This window comes from Macrobrachium rosenbergii, chromosome 36, assembly GCF_040412425.1.
Source record: "Macrobrachium rosenbergii isolate ZJJX-2024 chromosome 36, ASM4041242v1, whole genome shotgun sequence".
Lineage (NCBI taxonomy): Eukaryota > Metazoa > Arthropoda > Malacostraca > Decapoda > Palaemonidae > Macrobrachium > Macrobrachium rosenbergii.
In genome coordinates, this window is record NC_089776.1 from 7,654,313 (window position 1) to 7,673,388 (window position 19,076).

A 19,076-nucleotide genomic window follows, 5' to 3' on the forward strand; every position below is an offset into this window, starting at 1 on the left:
TTACAAGGAACAGGAATACGTTTGTCTTCTGTATCATTAAAACTCGACAAGAAGTGACAGTTCTCGTTCTCGAATCCATCTTCGCGTGCCAACCGCCTGATTGCCATTTTGATAAGAATGTCCACATTCCCAACGGCGGCGTTTGACTTTGATGAACGCTATCCGTGTGTGTGTGTGTGTGTAAATGTGAGCCATGTCATGGACCTTCATATTCTGTTATTGCACCGTTATGCTTTTTATTGCCGATATTTTTTATCGTTTCGTTTTTTCTCTTTGAATTCCGATGCACGGAACTGCGTACTGTCCTTTGCGTTACGAGAATTCTGCGAATCTTATTTTTCCCTAAAGAAGCAGGTGTATCAAGGCTTCCTTATGCTAAAACTTTCAGGCGTCCCTTCGGCCCCTATAGCTGCTACAACCCCTTTCGTTCCTTTTCCTGTACCTTCGCTCTTATTCCTTTTCCCTAACAGTTGTTTCAAAGTGCAACTGCAAGGTTTTTTCCCCTTTCAGCGCTGACTGACCATATCACAGGTCCGTGGGCTAAATCCTCTATTCTATTGTCTTCTAAGTATTCATGGTTACTCGAGTATTCTATGAATTCTGTTCCCTAACTGCGTTCAAAGGTATTCCCGCTATAAGGAACAGGAATGCAGTTGTCTTTTGTGTCATTAAAACTCGCAACAAGATTTGATAGTTATTGTCCTCGAATCCGTCATCGCGTGCCAGCTGCCTGATTATTTTGATAAGAATGTCCACATTTCCAACGGCGACGTTTGACTTTGATGAACGCTATCAGTGTGTGTGTGTGTTTGTGTAAATGTGAGCCTTGTCATGGACCTTCATATTCTGTTATTGCACCTTTATACTTTTAATTGCCGTTATTTTTTTATTGTTTCGTTTTTTCTCTTCGAATTCCGATGCTTGGAACTGCGTACCGTCCTTTACATTACGAGAATTCTGTTAAATCTTATTTTTCCGTAAAGAAACAGGCGTCTCAAGGCCTACTTATGCATCCTCGTTCATGGAACAGCCGAAACTTTCATTATTTATACTGTTTAACCCCGTTTGGTGACGGTGCCGTCAGTGCACCTCACGCGGTGCACTGTAGGCATTGTTTGAGGATCTTTGCGGCGTCCCTTCGGCGCGTAGCTGCAACCCTTTTCATTCCCTTTGTGTATCTTCGCTCTTATTCTCTTTCTTATGTCTTTCCTCAACCCTCTCATAACAGTTGTTTCGGAGTGAAACTGCGAGGTTTTCCTCCTGTTACACCTTTCAGACCATTTTACTCTCAATTTTCCTTTTCAGCACTGAATGACCTCGTAGGTCCTAGCGCATGGCTATTGGCCTAAATTCTGTATTCCATTCATATACTGTTTAAGCCCAGATATAGTTTTTCATTTCAATAAATGTTATTATTATTATTATTATTATTATTATTATTATTATTATTATTATTATTATGCTGTGTATACTTTCTAACCTAACCTAAAATAACCTAAGGTAACCTAACCTTACCAACCCAACCTAAAGTAACCTAACCTAACCTAACCTAACCTTACCAACCTAACCTAAAATAACGTAACCTAACCTAATATGTACAGTATAACAGCATAACCTTGACTCAACATCAGACGATAACTTAAAAACTTTATAAGCATAACCAACCTAACCTAACCTAATATGTACAGTATAACAGCATAACTCTGACACAAAACCAAACGATAACTTTAAAACTTCACATGCCAAATCACTGAAACCCAGAATCACCTCTTTTCTCTCCTTTTTCCTTTCTCTCACTTTTTCTTGTCGGGGGAGGACCCTGATAAGCGACATTTGGTGCACCGCGTGGCCTCATGGCAAAACGAAACGCACCGTCCGGCTATATTTGACGCAAATTTATGAGTGCAAAATGAGCGCGGTGCGCATTTGAGTGCACTGGCCAAAAAAGTACGGCAGTTGTTTCAGTAGTATCCACGTGGTTTTGATAGGTCGAGTGTATGAGTCAGAAGTCTCAGTCAGAGCTTAAGACTTCGTAATCAAAGGCTGAATTCCAGACTTTCTAAAAGATAAGTCTGAATTTAAAGAATGCCCAGGGATAAGCAGTCTGATGACCTTGCTTAAGCCTGCGTTTGCAACATAGAGAGAGAGAGAGAGAGAGAGAGAGAGAGAGAGAGAGAGAGAGAGAGAGAGAGAGTCTAATTACCTTAGTTCGCCTGCGTTTGCAACATCAGAGAGAGAGAGAGTGTCTAATTACCTTACTTCGCCTGCGTAGAGAGAGAGAGAGAGAGAGAGAGAGAGAGAGAGAGAGAGAGAGAGAGAGAGAGAGAGCTGGTAGGCGAGAGGAAAATGAGAAGGGGGCGGCAAAAGTCAGGTTGACCCAGGAGAAAGCGATTCTCAACTCGTGGAAGACAGTGGAATGACGGATATAAAAAACATCTACGCCCAGCTGAGAAACAATACGTTTTTGTATCAGATATTCTAATCCTTTTAAAGGATAAAAAAAAACATTTACAATATTCTAATCCTTTTTATGTTTAGCCAACTTAATGTTAACTTTTACCTCTGTCAACGCGAGATTGAGAGTGAAGATACCGCCTGTGTTTAAAAAAATAAAAAAAGAAATATTTGTACGTTCAGTCTCTGTCACATTATAAAGCATTTCGCTGTGGTCACGTGATTGATGGTGTCTGTGAGTCAAAGCACTTGAATGCATATCATGGAATGTATTGCAACACACATTATTATATATATATATATATATATATATATATATATATATATATATATATATATATATATATATATATATATATATATATATATATATATATATACATATACATATATACATATAAAACTATGACTGCCGTCTATTTTTTCGTCACTTCCTCATTCTCTTCACAAACTCGTACAGCCAAAAATTCACTCCTGACGTCCCCGAACCTTGAAGTATACGTAACAGCAATTCTTCTTTCAACGTCGAGTTAGAATGCCACATATTTTGCTCTCCTCCTCGAGACATTTTGGGGCGGCTCCTGGCGTCTTCAAACCACTTATTTTTTTCAAATTGAGCGGAATTTTTATTGAGCAAATTGAATGCATTTGGCTGCGCTTAACCCGTGTTGCTTATATGACACGACGCTGATGCGAGTGGCTTGTCTATTCTTTATTGAAAGGCTTGAACAACAACGTTCTTCATTATTTGAGAGAAGAGAACAGAATATAGAATTTAGGCCAAAAGTCAAGCAGTGTGACCTTTCAGGTCATTCAGCTGAAACTGAAATTGGCAGTGAAAAGGTTTGAAAGGTGTAACAGGAGGAAAACCTCGCAGTTCCACAATGAATCGACTGTTAGCAGAGGGTTGAGGAAAGTAAGATGGAAGAAAGAGAATATGAACGGAGGTACAGTAAGGAAGGAACGCTGCAAAGAGCCTCAAGGAATGCCTACAGTGCACAGCATGAGGTGCACTGAGGGACTAGCCCCCTACGGGATTTATTATCCGAGCGACTCAGATGAAGACGAATGTGGTCTGACTTGACAAATGCGGAGCGCCAGACTTGTATTAACTCGACCAAAGTGCTCTTAACTGGTCTCGTTTCGGTTCAACTTAACTCGTTCGGTTTGACAGCCAGCGATACAAATGTCTCGAGATTTTGTGTCAAATCTTCAGACAGTGACGTCACTGAGCACTTTATTATAACAAGTAAAAAATGCCCCGAAGTTTTCTGTGCAGCCACTACAGCGTCTCATCAAGGCCACCGAAGATAGATCTGTCTTTTGTTGGTCTCGGTATAATGCTGTATGAGCCGCGGCCCATGAATCTTTAACCACGGCCCAGTGGTGGCATATCTTATATCGTTGCCAGAAGCACGATTATGGCTGACTTTAACCTTAAGTCAAATAATAACTACTAAGGCTAGAGGGCTGCAATTTGGTATGTTTGATGATTGGAGGGTGGATGATCAACATGCCAATTTGCAGCCCTCTAGCCTCTGTAGTTTTTAAGATCTGAGGGCGGAGAGAAAAAGTTTATGACCATAATACGAAAATTACTGAATTTTTTCTTTTTATTAATTTCTTTTATATTTCCCCTGTTTTCCCTTCGTGTGCGTGTCTAATTTGAGAATCTGGACAGTCCTCACTGGGAGAAGATTCTAAAACTTATGAAAGGCTGTGGTGCCTTTCATGATTAAGAAGTGTTCTGATAGTTCATCAGGCAAGGCTGCCTAAGAGTACGATTAGAATAAGGGTTTATACATGCGTAAGTGCAAAGCGATTTATATATATATATATATATATATATATATATATATATATATATATATATATATATATATATATATATATATATATATATATATACATACATACATATATAAAGATCTGGAATAGTTTCAAAGCTATTTCCTCCCAAAGGATGTCGTGAAATTAGACTTTCAACAGAAGTTCAAGCGAAGATGCTATTCTGCTTGAATTTTAATACTTTTTATCTATTTGTTAATTCATAGATTTTTTTTTTTCATTCTAATAAGCGCGATCTCTTCTTTCTGTATTTTTCTTGATCCCACTTCTTCCTAAAGAACACCATAATATTCTTTGGAAGCTTGAATTTCAAGTCAGTGGCCCCTGTGGTGGGCTTGTTCCTTATGAATAGGTTTCATCTTCTGATTAATAATAATAATAATAATAATAGTAATAATAATAATAATAATAATAATAATAATAATAATATTAATGAAATAATAATAATAATAATAATAATAATAATAATAATAATAATAATAGTATTCTTTGGAAGCTTGAATTTCAAGTCAATGGCTCCAGTGGTGGGCTTGTTCCATAAATGAATAAGGTTCGTTTTCTGAATAATAATAATAATAATAATAATAATAATAATAATAATAATAATAATAATAATAGAAGCGTATTATACATTCCTTTCAAATCAACAAGAAAAGTCTGAAAGAAGCCATTCTATAAAACATGAAACTAGGCTTCTTTGAAACGGGGCCACTGACTCATAATCCTCGGTGTAGCAATTTCAGATTAGCCCCGGTCAGTCCATCCTACGCCCACAGCAACTGCAAATTGCGTACGGATTACCGGTGGGCGGGGGACTGGGCGGGGGTTAGGATGAAATCGATTCAAATATCGTACCCTGAGACTGACTTTATGGAAACCCTTATGACTTCAGATTACCCCTTCAGAATATCTATTTGTTTGTTTATGTGCATATATATAAACAATATGTTTGTTTGTTCGTATGTGCTCACGTGCGTTACAGACATATCCGTGCGTCCAGCGCAGGGACATAAAAAACGAAATTGTTGTTTCCGGAAATCACTGCTGCAATGGTCTACAGTCCCCGTCGGTGCCTGACTGAGATTCGTGACCTTAATCCACAAAGTAATGGATTAGCTCTGTTGTCATAGTCAGGTTTTGAATCACTCTATCGAATTTTGCTTCCTTTGTTTTATTAAACTCCCGTTTTACTTATTTCTGTTATTTTTTCCATCTAGAGTGGAAAGTAGGCGTGTTTATGTGATGATACGTATGGGTTACATACACGCAGACTGTGTAACATGTAACATAATGCAAACGCCGTGATGTTTTAATCTTACAGGGCTTTCTGTAGTCTGTGACATCATCTTTTAGTCTGTTGACATCTACTTTTAGCCTGTAATATGTACTTTTAGCCTATAACATCTTGTAGTGTATGAGATCTTTCAGCTTATATCTACCTTTAGCCTATAACATCATCTTATGGTAAATAGCGTCTACTTTTAGCCTATAACATCTTCCTTTAGTCTATAGCATGTTTTTGTTTATATATAACATCTTGTAATCTATAACATCTTCTATTAGTCTATAACATCTACTTTTAGCCTATAACATCTTCTTTTAGTCTATAACATCTTTTAGTCTATAACATGTACCTTTAAAGTATAACATCTTTTAGTCTATAATACATTCTTTTGGTATATAACACCTTTTAGTATGACATCTATTTTGGGTCAGTGAATTTAGTTTTAAAATTAAGTCTTATCCGCAGTCATTGCGATATTATTTCTCGTCTTATGCTAATCAAACACACACAGATATCGTCCTGGGAGTATATGGATTTTGCCAACTGGAAATAAATCTTATCTTTCAAAAGAAATCGCGTATAATATTGCTCATGTTGTTGGCTAATATACTTCGGAATGGTTGGACGGAGGGAGGCCAATTGTGCTACTGAAATGCGGTGGTTTTGCTGAGCATTCTTTTTCGAGAGAACTAACGTCTATAAATAGAAAAAAACATTTCCTTCCGTAAAAACTAAGGTCTGTATAAAGCTACAAGATAAACGTGTCGTTAACGTTTACACCGAAGTTGGAGATTATGTGAAAATCACGTTACCCATAAAATCATGAGACTAGTAAATAATATACTGTGGCGCTTAAATCTTTTTCCCTTCAGTTGTCGTTTACGATTGGCTGAAGTATTCCTTCTGCACTATGGCCTCCTGTACCCTGGCTTATGCGTCTACATTCATTGCATTAACATATTCTGCATTCACATGAATGAGGCTTCAGTGAAAAATTCAACATCCGCATCACGAACCTTTACAAAAATATTATGATCACACTGATGATAAACTTCGCATTGCCAGATATTATCGACTGAAAAAACACAACGTGACCTGAGAGCCAAACATGACTGGGAAGCAGATGAAAAGCAAAATCAAACGGAAACTGTTTACGAAGGCAAGAAGCATCATCGGTCTAGCGACAAGCAGTATGGGGGCAGCCGAACCGGTTCGGACTGGTTTTCCTCTTCTTCCCCCTCCTCCGACGGACCCCGATAGAGTAGACTCCCGCGTGGCCCTAAACGTGACGTATAGTAGACGGCTGTCCCTCCATAAGGCAGGTTCCTCACCACATGCGCTTTTGAATGCTTCTCTTATCTTAATGTGAAGATAACACAGGTTTTATCTTATATCTTCGCTTTAGCAGGGTTCATTACACGAGGGGGTTAAAGACCGATAGCTGTCTCGTTCAGATCAATTTACGTTCATTCTTTATTCATTTAGGTGCGGATGACCCCTTAGCCGAAGTGAATGACATCGCATCGTAGGGTGGATGACCTCGCATTCTAGAGCTTGATATAAATTTATATTCTCTCTCTCTCTCTCTCTCTCTCTCTCGTTTGCAACCAACGTGATGATTTAAGACGGGTATCTCTCTCTCTCAGAACGTCGATCGATATCGGTGATAAAACGTAGACCCCGAGACTTTGATGCAAATTTTGCCTCGCCAATGTTAGCGCAAGTGTTTAAAATATATTTTAACACAAGCGTCGAGTTCCATGCTGGCATCGATAGTGATGAAAGGGTGTGGTGGGGGCGGGGGAGAAAGGGAGGGGGGAAATATGGTTGCACGTATAAAATAGTATTACTCGCGGGAAAAAAAAATTTTTTTTGAGATACTCGGAAAGGTCATGTGGTCGGTGGACGCCACTGAAAATATTTTTCTTTTTCGTTTACCCATAAATCAGTTTTCCTTTGGCATTGTATGTTATCTTTGGTACAAGAAATAAACGCGTGAATAAAAGGATTATTTTTTATCGAAAGTAATATTTGATTATGTTTTTATTAAAAAATAACCATAATCGTTCAGATCACAAGATCGGCCTAGGAAGAACAGTAATGAAATGTGGCGTGTTTTGTCCGTAGACTTCTGTTTGGGTTCTACTGCGCTGTGAAACTCTATTCCCAATTTTAAAGATTGTACTTCCTGTTTTCTCCTTATTCTTGAATTATCTTTTTCGCCTTATCATTCTTCAATTGTCTGTTTTGAACTTACTGTTTCTATGAAAACAAGTAAATCGCGTTTTAATTCAGGTTTGATGCTTTCGAATACATGACAGGAATCATAACGCATATTCAGGATATATAATTATATATATATATATATATATATATATATATATATATATATATATATATATATATATATATATATATACATATACATAAATATACATATACATATACGTCTGCATAGGATCCACAGCAATAAGCTTGATTATAAAGTCGAAATGTGTTTGTAAAAATATATACAGAAGCTTTCGTCCATCTTTCTATGTGTGGACTTGATCTCTAAACTATATATATATATATATATATATATATATATATATATATATATATATATATATATATATATATATATAATGTGTGTGTGCGTGCTCGCGTAAAACTATGCGTAGACTAGCATGTTCTCTGCGTGCATGTATACAAACACAGCCATGCGCAAATACGATCCACTCAAAAAGGGGTGCGTTCGTGTTCGTCCGTGCTATGGCAGCAATCACAGAATATCACCAACCTATAATTCCGCAAAAAAAAAAAAGACTAAAAATAGAAAGTATTAGCAAAACTTACCAGCAGATGCGACGATAGACCGATGGCCTGGATACACTGTTGCTAGCTGACTTTCGTTTTCTTCCTCTTTCTCTCACTCTCTCTCTCTCTCTCTCTCTCTCTTCTCGGTCAATAACTGCAACGGCTGATCTCTCAAGTCACTATAACGTGTCACAGCGTGACAGGGGGAAACTTTGCTGCTGCTGTGGCTCGCACCGGAAGTAACACAGCATATCCGTTAAGGAATTCGGTACTTTCTGTCTGTCTCTGGGCCGCGGGAAGTACTCGGCTTTGAAAGCTGTGTGTTGAGCCGACAGCCAGCCAGCCCTCGACAGCGGTGCAGAGGGAAATTCCTTGTTTACAGCCAGAACGTCTGTGCATGGGGTCTTGTATGGGGGAATGGAGGGAGAGGGGGGTGGGGGTAGGAAAGTCGAGAGTACGCACGCGCTCTCTAGCCTCCTTTAGGGGTGCAGACGGACTTGGGTGGGGTGGGTTTGGCTGGTACCGGGGGGTTAGACAGACATCAGCCCTGTTGCGGAGACTGGCTGAAGAAGAGGGTACCAGCAAAACGTCTGGAAAAGATGTAGAACAATTACATAACGCGGGAAAGGTTACGTAATGATTGACGGATTGGTTAGGCTTCAGTGGTCGGTCCCGAATGTTCTTTTCACGCTTCCAGTGCCTGACATACATGACCTTCGTCAGTCTGACTGCACGACTCGATCAATATACGCGCCATCTCGCTCATCGGGAATAATGCTTCAGGTGCCGCGGCCTGTTTCACGTACCTGGGGGGCGCGGAGGGCGAATTCCACCAAAAGCAAGGTGTGACCTTGTTTATTAGCGTATGCGAATGTATCCGTATATATTTTCAGTAAAGGCGTAAATGCTTAAAATGAAATGGGTTTGGGTTCAGCGAAAAGGAGGGTGCGTTTTTTTGCAAAAGCTTTCTTCCGAGATTTTAAGAGCTACTTCACACGCCAACACAGAGGTCGTCGTGTTGTGTGCGTGGGCTCACGAACTATGACCTCTCTCTCTCTCTCTCTCACTACCACACATTTATAAAGTGCTTGCACGGTCTTCCTTTTGCCCTTTTCGCTAAAAACATCTGAATTATACGGCGGTTTTACCAATTCATTTTCTCATTTTCTAAACATCCCCAGTGACCCGGACACATTCTAATCCGTTTTCTTTCAACTTTTGTAACATAATTTCTCTGGGTACATAAAATTTCCCCTTGTACCCCGTATTTAACCTTCCTGTATTATCCGTTCGTTGTTTAATTTAAACGGCTTCTCTTCTAAATTTTCATTCTTTCACGTAAATGTCCCTCGCTGTCGAAATTCTGAGTTCCAGAGGTCCTTTACTGCTGACACCGTTGGGCTGTGGAACAGCCTCCCTTCAGAGGATGTCGTGCAGTTGGAACTTCTTCAGAAGTTCAAGCGAAAGTTCAATGCATTACTCTTATACAATTCTCCTTTTATTTTAATCATTTACTTACATTTTTATTTAATTATTTGTTGATTTGTTAATTTATGTTTTTATAATAACTGATCTCTTTCTGTATTCCCCATTACCTTCTGGTATTTCTTTCGAGTGAACACCATAATATTCTTTGGAAGCTTGAATTTCAAGTTAATGGCCCCTTTGGTGGGCTTGTTCCATATGAATAGGGTTCATCCTCTGAATAATAATAATAATAATAATAATAATAATAATAATAATAATAATAATAATAATAATAATAATAATAATAATGTACATTCACCTGAATTATCATATGAAGCTTTGTCTCACACTGAGCATACGTTATTTTGAACTCTCGCTTACTTTCCTCGACTCTCTTCTCCTGAACACCTGCAGAGACCTTGATGTCAAGTCAGTCTTATCCTATTTGATCCACACACCAGTCACCTTCGTCCGCATTCAGCCGTCCAGGTATCTGGGAAGGTACCTGGATTTATCTACCGCTTATTGTTCTTCCTAAGATACTATCATCGAAGCACCTCCGTATAGCGGGTAGCGGCGTCAGAGTACCTCAGGCGTTACTCAAGGTTCTTTGCTGCGTCCCTTCGACCCCTAGCTGCAACCCCTTTCATTCCTTTTATTGTACCTCCGTTCGTGTTATCTGTCTTCCATCTTGCTATCTATAAACCTTTCCTAACAATTATTTCATGGTGCAACTGCGAGGTTTTCCTCCTGTTACACCTTTCGTACCTTCTTACTGTCAATTTCCTTTTCAGCGCTGAATGACCTCGTAGATTCCAGTGCTTGGCCCCTGGCCTAAATTCTATGTTCTGTTCTAACATTCAACACTGCAACATCTATGTATCTGTTTTTAACCATAACCCCATTTTTTTTTTTTTTTTTGCTAAATGTCCCTTCTAAACTTATCTCTTCAGAAATACTTTTAAAACTGGAAATTCTCTTGAAGACAGTCTGATAACATCGTGTTATTTTCAAATGTCAACTAATCCCACCTTTCAGTCGTGCCTTTTCTTCTATTGATTTATAGGTTTACGTCTGTTTTTCTCTGGCGGTCTCTCCTTTTCGCCACGGTGCTGGAATAGATCAGCTTCCTGGTAGGATTATGGAGGTTTTAGGTTTAAGAAGACGCTCTATGCCTAGGTTTCAGTGGCTATGTATTTATTCATTTATTTGTCCATTTTTATATCCCATTTTTTCTGACTTTATTTTAGCGTTTTACGGACAGGAATTATCTTCCACTGACTTCTTTGTATTTGACCTCCACCAACAAAGTCGTTGGGTCTATATATAACTCTCCCTCCGTTTGTACGTTTGACCTTATCTGTCCGTCTGTCACGCTTACCTTTGTTTCCATCAAGGCTCTCTGTTCTGTGGAACCCTTTTCACCAAGTAAATGGGATTCTGGTTTTTTTGGCTGATAGGGAAGATAGGTGGAAGAAGAAAGCTGGCAAAATGGTATGTTGATCATCCACCCTCCAATCATCAAACACAAATTGCATCCCTCTAGCCCCAGCAGCTTTTATTTTATTTAAGATTAAAGTTAGCCAAATCGTACTTCTGGCAGTGCTATGGGTACCAAGAACATAGGCTACCATCTGACCGTAGCTTGGTTTTAGAGCCGAGGTTAAGAGTTCTAATGGGCCGTGGCTGAGGCCACCACCGGACAGAAAACTCGATTGTTTTTTACTTGTTTTATTTTGTCCCACAATAAAATACCAAACAAGTACAACATGAATCCCAAACTCTGTACTGAAAGAATCGACACCACTTTCCCATCTCGGCAGTGGCTTCGCAGACTGCCGTAGCCTGTGGCGTACAAGAATCTTTGATTAAAGAAGGAAAATACCTGATAAAACTGATGGATAGGCAATATGGAAGGTGTTGAGGAGGCATGGTGGACAAGGAAGCGAAAGAAAAAGGTTTTAAGAGCGATTAAAAAAAAAGGGGGGCTTTTGCTGATGAAACCGTAGAAATACCTTTTACTTTAGCCCTCTGCGCCATTGACTACCGTCTGAATCTTCACTGAGCTAGGCACGTTGATCTGAGTGCGCTCATTCTTCCAGATATTTATTATTATTATTATTATTATTATTATTCAGGAGATGAACCCTGTTTTTGTGGAACAAGCCCACAGGAGCCATTGACTTGAAGTGAAATTATTATTATTATTATTATTATTATTATTATTATTATTATTATTATTATTATTATTATTATTATTATTATTCAGAAGATGAACCCTATTCATATGGAACAAGCCCACCCCACGGGGGCCATTGACTTGAAATTCAAGCTTCCAAAGATTATTATTATTATTATTATTATTATTATTATTATTATTATTATTATTATTATTATTATTATTATTATTTACTAAGGTAAATGCGCTGAGGTTTTAAGTAAATACCGGGTTTAAATCGTCAAAGCTTTGTATGTGCCTACATGTACACACGCACACACACACACACGCTATATATATATATATATATATATATATATATATATATATATATATATATATATATATATATATATATATATATATATATATATGTGTCTGTGTGTGTGTGTGTGTCTGTGTGTGTGTGTGTCTGTGTGTGTGTGTGTGTGCGTGTGTGTGCATAGAAAGCTTTCAAGGCCTCATTCATGTACTATAGAAAATATAAGAACTCACACAGCCATAATGTATTCCTTATCATTGTATACACACGAAGAAAAGATAAGTTTTGCAATCAGTTCAGAACATCAATTCAACGAAGCATCCCTTCAACATGTGAGAATGTTGAATTGATACGAGATGAAATATACAAGACCTGTTGTCTTTCCATTCAGTAATAGTCAAGTTCTTTGTCAAGAGATAAAATGCTGAATTATACCCACGAGGCGTTTTATAAAGTAACGGTTTCCCGTTATTCGAGTTTAAAATTCTCTAAAATTGGATTTTCTTCGGCCTATTTGCTCTTTCCACTCTAGTCAAGTTCTTTGTCAAGAGATAAAATGCTGAATTACCTCCATAATGCGTTTTATAAAGTCAAATTTAAAATTCGGCCGTGATCGTCAACGGCCGTGATCGTATAGTGGTTAGTACATTGCGTTGTGGCCGCAATAACCCAGGTTCGAATCCTGGTCACGGCAAGGTTGTTCGTTTTTAGTGTTGTTCCCCCTCCTTCCGTTGTCTGAAACGTTAGTTTATTTCTCCTCATTCCGTTGTCTGAAACGTTAGTTTGTTTCTCCTCATTCCGTTGTCTGAAACGTATGTTTTGTCATGAGAGCTTGGGTCCCATAGGCCGATAAGGAAAAAAATATACGCTGGTCCTTTAGGCCGATAAAAAAATATGTGGAGACTATGCGGAATGAATACAACATATAAATATAACTACAACCTAGCTATGTAACTACAATATGTCCACTTCACATATGAAAAGAATGTTCTAGGGAGTACGAATACAACATAATATAAATACAACATGCCCACACTTCACATATGAAAAGAATATTCTAGGAAGTATGAATACAACATATAACTACAACATAGCTATGTAACCACAACATGTCCACACTTCACATATGAAAAGAATGTTTTAGGAAGTTTGAATACAACATAATATAATAAACATATAATAACTACAACATGTCCAAAATAGCTAGAAAGTATAACTACAACATATCAATACAACTACAACATGCACAGATGAATAGAATATTCCAGAAAGTATGAATACAACATATCAATACAGCTGCAACATGGCTCTATAACTACAGCATATCCACATTGCACAGATGACAAGAATGTTCCAGGAAGTGAGAAAATAAGCCACTTGGTCTAACTGATGTTAACTGGGGTGCGTTTACAAACTCTTCATTTTTTCCATTTTGCTGTCATTTTCTTCCCATTATTTCATTTCTCTCTTCGCAGTGTGAGGTTAACTTTTCTCCTGATTCTGATATATATTTTTTGTTTTATTTTTGCTTTTAATCATTCTTTAACCGTATGATATTTGCATGTTGACCTGTCTCCTGAAAGAAAATATTATCAGTATTACGTAAAAGGCACATAGTCTTCCACTATATATGGTTTTTAGAGTAATTTTATAATCTGTTTCGCTCTTCCAGCCTACCCAGACCATCGACAAAACATAAATAAATAAATAGATAAATAAATAGGTTTAAAAAGTTGATCTCTTTCACTTCATTTCGATAAAAGGTACTATGAATTCCTTTCACCCGTTCTGTGAAGTGAATGCTGACGTATCATGCAATATGTTCAAGGTGCTATGTGCGGTAGCGAAACCGTTCATTATTGCAGTAAATTACAGTTTTACAGGAAATCGAATAGGTAAACCTTATATTCGACTTTCAGTCAGCTAGTCACAGAGTACTTTCTGATGTTCGACTTTCAACAAATAAGTCACAGAGTACTTTTGTTTTTTAAAGATGCTCAAAGCTTGTAACAACGGTTGGACTACTTCCAATATCTTTCTAACGGTATTCCAACCCGGTAATAATATTTTGGAGAGCTTAAAGATGAACTGTTATCACACACACAATAATTTTTGTTTCGAGACATTTCAGACTGATGGTGACTGTCGACTACTTAATGGCATGTTTTGCCAGATATTACGAACAGACGATAATTTAAAGATTTGTAAATTACTTCTTGCAGATTGACACTAATCTGAACTATAGTATATACGAGAATAATTATGAAAAACTGATTTTTAGCGTAAACATTTATTGATAACATTTTGCAAACATGGACGATTACAGACGACACTTCTCTTTCATATTTCTCATTTCTGTGCAAACGCCAAGTGATTTTATTTCAAAATCAATATGCAGACAATAAATGAAATGTATCTTGTCGCGCAAAACAACGGGCCTGTCCGGGATTTGAACCCGGGACCTCCTGCACCCAAAGCAGGAATCATACCCCTAGACCAACAGGCCGTAAAGGAAAACGAACGTTGTAGGTCGAGTGATCAAGTTTTTGAGTGGGATACAGTATATTCATTTATAACTGTTATTCATCCCCTGATCAAAATTGCTGGAGTTTTACTTGGTGCTATTAAGAATAGCGCTTAAGTTATACTTAGTGAAGTGAGGGATATTGCAGGAATTTTAAAGCTATGCTTTGTAGGATATTCCTATAGTTTCAAGTGATACAATACGGAACATTCTGTCGTTTTATTTTTCTGCTTCATCTAACACCCAGGTGAACTCAGTTAAAACCAAGTGTTTATATAAATACTCTCAAATATATTTTCATGGCCGTTTATGTTAACTTAATTAGTCGTTGGGGGTTGAGATGAATTGACGGAACCAGTGTTCGGTATTACTTGACAATAATTTTGTTCCTGCATCTTATTTGCTATGCGTAGTGGTATCCGTCTTCACAGAAATGGTAATTACTATTCCCTTGCCATTTGTAAACTTGCTGAGGTATCTTCCATAAGCTTATTTCAATAGGTACCTTGCTCTCATCCTTCGGACAATATGATTCCCGAGTTATTGGGTTATACGCTTCTCGCAAATGCTGACATTCTTTTTAGGTTGAGTTCTGTGGTAATACAGTCTCATTTTTTTTTTTTTTTACTTTAAAATAGTGAAATAGTTTCCCAGTCATACGGAAACCAAATAATTGGTTTTAATGAGAATGTCCACTTACGATGAATGAAATGATGAAACTGACATACTGTACGCTTCTTGCTCAATGGTAAATTCAAAGCATGTCTCAATTTTCTTTTAAACATGGAGTTATGAAACTCACATTCAAGAAAATCCGTACAATGAGAAAAAGAAACTATAAGCACTATAATTAAAACATTAGTCAGTGTGGTATCTACTGGGGCAATGGTACTTACAAGCAGTAAAACAGTGTTGTGAAACAGAACCAATGTATCTTTGCAAATATCACCTTCAGTGGAGAAGACTGTCAGTTCTGGAGTAAATGGGACAAGTACCCATGTTGGCATCAAACTGTACTGCAGATCTTTGTTGCAGATGAGCCCTGTCACTCATCTTTTCTCTAAAGATATATTAAGTTACTTTCAAAATTCTCAAGGTCTTCTGTAGCAACCATAACTATAGTGCTGGCCACTTACATTCCAGTACAATCTCTAAATCCTAAGGAATATTAAAAGGAGAGTCATTCTTGATTTGCTAGTCCTCATGCCCAGTTTCAAAACTAAAGCTTTCTTCAAAATTAACTGGTTTTCCATGCAGTGCATTGCTGTGTCTTAATCTCTGAAATATACCCACGTAACTCTGGCCGTCAAGATGTATTTACTATTCAAACTATGTGTACTATAGGTACAAATTTCATGCCTTATGCAGTGTAATTATAGCTTACCTACAAGGATATTTGGCTGATCTTGGTGAACTCAGAAACCCTGGAAAGAGACTCGTCAAAATACTTCCTCTTACAGACTTGCAGAGGGGCTATATTGTGAAGACTGGTCTCATCCCACCAAACAATTTCAGTCCATCAGCATTTACATTAGATTTCATCTGTGCTTTTTGTCTTCCCTGACGAATAACTACTGTCACTGATACAATTCAAAGTTTTACTGATGAGGAGCAAGGTGTACTGTGTTTTGTTTCTATAATGGAGGTGGCTGTTAGCGTAGTTTTGAAGCGGAACAATTTGACATCATCCCATCCTATCCTTTTCTGGGAGGCAAAAAAATAAAACTTCTGCAGCCAAAGAAGTTCTTCCTGATGACCTTCATGGATGACTCCAAGTTAGGACAGCCTGTTGCTTGACATTATCTGGGGGTTTTCATCCTCTGGAAAGTGACATACTTCAAGGAACTTATCACCATCTGGTAACACTGGAGGAAACTTCTATCAAAGAGAATTTTTTAAAAATTAAGATTCTGCTTGTCCATTACGCTTGTGTAACCACTGCTTGCAAATTACAGTATGTTTCCTGAAAACATCTCCTTACTTCTACCCTGGACTTGTGCCCCGTATCTCACCACTGTCTCTACAGCTGATAGGATTTGTAAATTTTAGCAAGAACAGAACCTTAGTCATGAATAAGGATCAAAGCGAGAGAATATGCAGGTCACAAAACCGAAAACAGACCCACATGGATAATTTCTATAAATCTCTCTAGGATGGGATAATTCACAGTCTACATTTTACGGCTGCATCCTTAGGTAAAATGAGCTACAAGGCAGTTATGTGTAAGGAGGCAGAATATGGAGTATGAAGGCCAAATCCCTTGCAACTTCCTACAGAAAAACCTCTTTGTTTGAACACAGTCTTATTCTGGCCATATGGTTAGCTCACCTACTGTACTTCCTTCTTGTTACTTATTGGTGAAATTCTCAGATTTCTTGACATAACACAATTTGCCATTCTTCTATCAACGTAGCAAATTACTCTTGTCCTCCCACCACTACTGATTAATTGCTATTTTCTCTCTCTCATATTATCTTACCTTAACGGCCTTGGTAATGTGGGTCATATCAAGGTTCACAGGGCATATGCACCGCCCAGTGATGCCCAATTTAATTTCAGTGCTTCTAGGAGGGAAGTTCATTAGCACGCTCTAAAACTCCCAACTTGGATATTTCATTTATCATAATTTATGAGCTACTTTATTAGCTTTTAGTTCAGGCTTCTTTTGCTTTTCTACATGGAAGTCTTTTCTGAGTTCACAACCTTGAAATAGTTAGTGAAATACCCTCTTAAATTGAAGTAATGCCTACCAAGGATTAGATGTATTCATGTCTCTTCTTGCACCAACCTTGTTACAAAGAGAGCCAGGACCAGGCTGTTGTGCTCTTTGCTTTTATAACTCTTTGTACCATATCAGAGCAATCCGTCAGTATCTCCAGAGAACCGAGGTTAGGACCGAGGTTCAGGGAAGGTATTCAGGGCTTCTTTCTGTTCTTGAGGCATATCAAGAAATTAAAAAAAAATTACTTCTCTCTGTTCATGAGGCATATCATGAAAAAAGTAAAAAAAATTACGATCTCACTGGGCTTGTGGAATGCACAATTACTCTAAAAAAATCTACTTTTTCTCCTGCCATTGTCTTTCATAAATACCAGTCCCCATTACTGCTGGGCTTGAGATCACAAAGAATGTCAGTTCAGTAATCTAGTTAGACATTTATATAAAAAATCTAGGATGTCAGCATAATTCCCTTTTACAGGAAACAGGCAGTTTCTTCTCTGAAACTCAGAACTGATGAGTAACTCCTCTATTTAATGCTGATAAAAAAGTACAGATGATGTTTAAAATCCAGAATGGCAGATGACAAACAACACTAAGTTAGGGTGCTTGTCTAGAAGACCTGACCACTTTCCTTTTGAATTTTATCATGATGCTGGCATTTTCCCTCTGCATTTTATCATGATGCTGACACAGCTTTCATGGCATGCATGAGGAGCTGCCAAGCAAAGTTTGCGTGCTTCTATCTCAGGGACACAAGGCATAGATGATTCGACTCATACCAACTGAATCTTGTGGTATCAGTAGGTCAGATAGTTTCTGCTTCAGAAGAGGTTTCCAGTTCTGTAAATGCACAATCTTCATCAGCTGAACCATTCTTTCTTATCCGGTGTGGTATTCTATTAGACAGAGACTATGTAGGCAATTATCACTTTGGAAGTCATCCCAGGGACACAGATACAGATCTTCCAAGCCTGCAGCTTAAGAGTTACTCTTGCATATTAGGGTTCTGTCTCTGAATACAATCCCCTGTATATCTTGGAAAGACTGTGATGCATAAGATCAGTTCCATGAAGTGAGATAGATACTACATGTCTCGATTAGTCAATCTGGGTCATTTAGCAGCTTGGCTCTTCCCCCTCTAAACTGAGATTTGACCTAATTATAAGTAATGACCATTGCTGTACCTAAGACCGTGGGATCTGCCAACACAATCGCAGTTATACTGGGTGGACTGGCATTTCTTTACTCTAAGAACGAACGAAGCATTTGAGATGATTTTGTGGTGTACAAAAGGACTAATAAATAATGGGTTTGTATGAAAAAATTAACTTTTTGTAACAAAATTATACATTTTTCTTGCTGATGGCTGAAAAAAAGGTTTACAGTTGCTGTACAGCTAATTGTTGTCAGATCCCAACAGACTTGCAGAAATGTTTCAAACCACCTAAACAAAAAGAAAAATCACGCATGCAAAATAGTTATCAAATAACTGCCACTA

The 19,076-nt window shown here is 37.9% G+C and overlaps 1 protein-coding gene and 2 non-coding genes across 3 annotated transcripts in view; 1 reads left to right on the top strand and 2 right to left on the bottom strand.

Moving 5' to 3' along the window:
• The window catches only part of LOC136856591 (uncharacterized), a 72,237-nt gene extending 63,472 nt beyond the window's left edge, over positions 1 to 8,765 (bottom strand). The window contains exon 1 of the mRNA XM_067134496.1: positions 8,426 to 8,765. The gene's annotated coding sequence lies outside the window, so the exon portion shown is untranslated. The remainder of the gene's footprint in view (positions 1 to 8,425) is intronic.
• Positions 8,766 to 12,955: 4,190 nt separating this feature from the next.
• TRNAH-GUG (transfer RNA histidin (anticodon GUG)) lies at positions 12,956 to 13,027 on the top strand. The gene has a single exon. It is a non-coding gene; the product is annotated as a tRNA-His (tRNA).
• Positions 13,028 to 14,767: 1,740 nt separating this feature from the next.
• On the bottom strand, positions 14,768 to 14,839 carry TRNAP-UGG (transfer RNA proline (anticodon UGG)). The gene has a single exon. It is a non-coding gene; the product is annotated as a tRNA-Pro (tRNA).
• Positions 14,840 to 19,076: the final 4,237 nt, after the last annotated feature.